Here is a 4,757-nt window from a genome sequence, read left to right as displayed (position 1 = left end):
GTGAGGTGACGGCACCCACCTATTCACTCTCCCAGACCTGGATTTATATTTAAAACAGTCACTGAACTATAACCATTTCTTTTTTACAGTTAGCAAACTGGTGTCAGATGATAGAAAAAAAATAGGAGAAAGAAAAGAACACACATAGGTTAATAGAGGTACAACACAAGCTACAACCATCTGGGCCTACTCTGGCATTGGTGAGCCTTCTGTTGGGGCTGGGGCACAGGGTTTAGGGTACAGAGTACGTGGGGGGTGGTTAAGGAAGGGCGGAAGGAGGAAACCACAACTGCTGGGGAGCTGAATCAGAGCCTGTAACTACTGGTCCTGATTACAGATAGCAGACAAAAGATTAAAAAAGGAAAATCTGCAAACGTAATTTGGCCAGGCAAAAATATTACTAATTACAACTCTGTGTACAAACTAGGCCATGGATTGAAATAGTTTTACTTTAGATATTTTACATTTAATCAAGGAACTCAACAGTCAATTGTACAGGAATGAAGGAAATGTTCAGATTGAATACCAAATTACCAAGCATCAATATACAATCCAATTACAATATTAGCGTATATTCCTTCTCTTCAAGCTAGCCAGCTTGCTGTTCAGATATTCCTAACCTCATTAGGAGGAAACCTAGGAGCTGAAGGTTTGTATAAAAATCTGTTCTCTTGTTCTTTTCAAAGAAAAGAATATATATTCTCTGGAGAATATATATTGCTGTTGTTAAGTACAGTAGAGTCAGCTCCAACTCACTGAGCAATGCACAACAGAATGAAACACTGCCCAGTCCTGTGCCATCCTCACAACTGTTGTGACGTTTGATCCCAGTATTGTTGCCACTGTGTAAATGCATCTCATTAGGAGTCTTCCTCTTTTTCACTGACCCTCCACTTTACCAAACATGATATTCTTTTCCAGGGACTGGTCCTACCTGACAATGTGTCCAAAGTATAAGAGACAAAGTTTTGCCATCATGGCTTCTAAGGAGTAATCCAGAGCTTTTCTTCCAAACAGATTTGTTCACTCTTTCGAAAGTCCATGGTACCATTCAAGATTCCTTGCCAACACCATAATTCAAATACATTGATTGTTCTTCCTTATCCACTGTCCAGCTTTTGTATGCATATTGAGGTGACTGAAAAATACATGGCTTAGGTGCTCTGAATGCCTCAAAGTGACATCTTTGCTCAGTAACATTTTAAAGAGGTCTTTTGCAATAAATTTGCCTAATATAATACATCTTTTGATTTCTTGATTGCTGCTTTCATGAGTGTTGATTGTGGATCCAAGTAAAATGAAGTCTTTGGCAACTTCAATCTTTTCTCCATTTATCATGTTATTATTATTTATTGGTTCAGTTGTGAGGATTTTCATTTTCTTTACATTGAGATGGAATCCATACTGAGGCCTGGAGTCTTTGAGCTTCAGTAGTAAGTACTTCAAAAAGTACTTATATATTGAGTATGCAAAAGTTTTTGTCTGTGTTGATCACGACAAACTATGGGCAACAATGTGCAGAATTAATATCCCAGAACACTTAATTGTGCTCATGAGGAACCTGAACGTAGACCAAGAGGCAGTCATTCATACAGAACACTGAATGGTTTAAAATCAGGAAGGGTGTGACCAGGGTTATATTCCTTCACTGTACTTATTCATTCTATATGCTGAGCAAATAATTTGCGAAGCTGGATTATATGGAGAGGGACATGGCATCAGGATTGGAGGAAGAGTTGTTAACAACCTGAAGTATGCAGATAATACAACATTGCTTGCTGAAAGTGAAGAGATCATTAAATACTTACTGATGAAGATCCAAGACAACAACCTTCAGTATAAGTTTCAACTCCATGTAGAGAAAACAAAAATCCTCCAAACTTGACTAATAAATAACAACACGATAAATGGAGAAAGATTGAAGTTGTCAAAGACTTCATTTTGCTTGGGTCCATTATCAACATCCATGGACTCAGCAGTCAGTAAATCAAACAACATATTGCACTAGGCAACTCTGATGCACAAGGCCTCTTTCAAGTGTTCAAGAGCAAAGATATCAGTTTGAGGACTAAGGTGAACTTGACCCAAAACCATGGTATTTTCAATAGCCTCATATGCATGTGAAAGTTGGACAATGAGTAAGGAAGACCATGGAAGAACTGATGCATTTGAGTGAGAAGAATATTGAAACTTCCATGAACTGCCAGAAGAATAAACAAATCTGTGTGGAAAGAAGTACAGCGAGAATTCTCCTTAGAAGCCAGGATGGTGAGACTTCGTCTCTCATACTTGCGACTTGTTATCAGGCATGACCAGTCCCTAGAGAAGGACATCGTGCTTGGCAAAGTAAAGAGTCAGTGAAAAAGAGGAAGATCCACAATGAATTGGATTGGTACAGTGGCAGCAGCCATGGGTTCAAGTGTAACGATTGTGAGGACAGTGCAGGACTGGGCAATATTTCATCCTGTTGTGTTTAGGGTTGCCATGAGTCAGAACCAATCCAACAGCACCTAACAACAACCATACAACTATTATTACCATCTGTCCAACAACAGGATGTATTCTGCAAAAATGTCTTTTATCTTGTCTCACCCTGTTTTTACATTATCCATTAACAGTTGCCATAGATTCTATTCCATCTCAGAGCAACCCGCTGTATGTCAGAGTAGAACTGTACTCAAATAGGGTTTTCATGGCTGTGACCTTTCAGAAGCAGTTTTCCGGACCTTCTGAGGTACCTCTGGGTGGGTTTGAACCACCAATCATTTTCTACTAGTTGAAAACTTAACCATTTGTGCCACCAAGGCTGCCTCCTTTTCCTTAGAATATTACGAGCTAAAAGGAACCTAGGATGCCTTCACGCTCACCCAGACAAATTAGCAGACCTCTACAACGCCACAGATTGATAAAAAAAAAAAAAGCTTTCTCTTTGAAATCATTACTAGTTTTCAGACAAGTTCTGCCACAGCTTCTGGTCCTAGAGATGTAAAAGTAATGCACTAATACAGGTCTGACAAGAACCCCAGTTTTAGAAGAGCTCTGCTGGTGTAGTGGTTGAGCACTCAGCTGCTAACCAAGAGGGAGTGGTTCAAACCCACCAGATACTCCATGGAAAACAGATGTGAGAGTCTGATTCTGAAAAGGTTTACAACCTCGGAAACACGATGGGCCACTTCTACTCTGTTTTTTAGGGTCTCTTAGCAGTTCAAAACTACCAGTTGTTCCATGGGAGAAAGATGAGGCTTTCTGCTCCCTTAAAGAGTTACAGCCTCGGAAATCATGTACAGGGTCACTATGGGTCGGAACCAACTCCACAGCACATAACCACCATCATTCATAATCCTCTAGATAGCAATGGGGTTTTGTTTGTTGTTGTTTGTTAAATGCCGTCAAGTCAATTCTGACCCATAGCGACCCTGTATAGGGTTTCCAAAGAGCAGATGGTGAGCTTGAACCACTGACCTTGCAGTTCAAACAACTTTGCATTCTGACGCATTACCCCACAGCGCCATAGCAGGACTCCATAGAGTTTTCTTTACTCCTAAAAAATTCCTTAACCAACCATAATGTCATATCTTACAGATTCCTTGATCATTTTTATCATTTCACCTTATTATATATTATGACTCCTGGTGTGGCGCTGTAGGATCAGCACTGGACTGCAAACCAAAAGGTCGATAGCTCAAACCCACCAGCTGGCTCCTTGGAAACCCTATACAGAGTCGCTATGAGTCAGAACTGAATTGACAGTACTGAATAACAACTTATTATGAGCACAGAGCCCCACGGGGGCACAAGTGGTTAAATGCTAAAAGTACTAGCCAAAAAGTTGGCGGTTCAAACACACCCAGTGATGCCTCAGAACGCAGGCCTGGAAATCTGCTTCCAAACTGTCATGGCCTTGGAACCCTTATGGAGCAGTTCTACTTTGTACATCTGATGTTGTCATGAGTTGAAACTGACTGGACTGCAACTAATAACACATGATCATATCAATTGATGCAGAAAAGGCATTTGACAAAATCCAGCATCCATTCCTGATAAAAACACTCAACAAAGTGGGAATTTAAGGGAAATTCCTCAGCATAAACACAAAACCAACAGCCTACATCATCTCAATGGAAAGAAATTGAAAGCCTTCCTTCTGTGAACGGGAACCAGACAAGGATGCCCTTTGTCACCACTCCTATTCGATATTGTGCTGGAAGTCTTAGCAAGAGCTATATGGCAAGACAGGTAAATTAAAGGCATCCAAATTGGCAAAGAAGAAACAAAACTCTATTTGTAGATGATATGATCCTATACATAGAAAACCCCAAAGACTCAGTAAAAAAGCTACTAGACCTCATTGGAAAATTCAGCAAAGTGGCAGGATATAAGATCAACATACAAAAATCAGTTGGATTCCTCTATAGTAACAATGACCACTGAAAAGGACATTAGAAAAGCAATACCATTTACAATAGCTGCTCAAAGGATGAAATATTTAGGAATAAACGTAACCAGAGGGAAAAAAGACCTATACAAAGAAAATTACAAAACACCACTACAAGAAACCAAAAGAGACCTATAGAAGTGGAAGAACATACCAAGTTGCAGGATAGGAAGTCTCAACATCATAAAAATGTCAATACTGCCCAAAGCAATTTACACATATAATGCAATCCCAATCCAGATTCCAACAACATTCTTCAAAGAGATGGAAAAGACAATTACAAACTTTATATGGAAAGGAAAGAGACCCAGGATAAGCAAAG

Source organism: Chrysochloris asiatica, unplaced genomic scaffold (genome assembly GCF_000296735.1).
Source record: "Chrysochloris asiatica unplaced genomic scaffold, ChrAsi1.0 scaffold00002, whole genome shotgun sequence".
NCBI lineage: Eukaryota > Metazoa > Chordata > Mammalia > Afrosoricida > Chrysochloridae > Chrysochloris > Chrysochloris asiatica.
Note: the sequence above shows the minus strand (reverse complement) of the source record.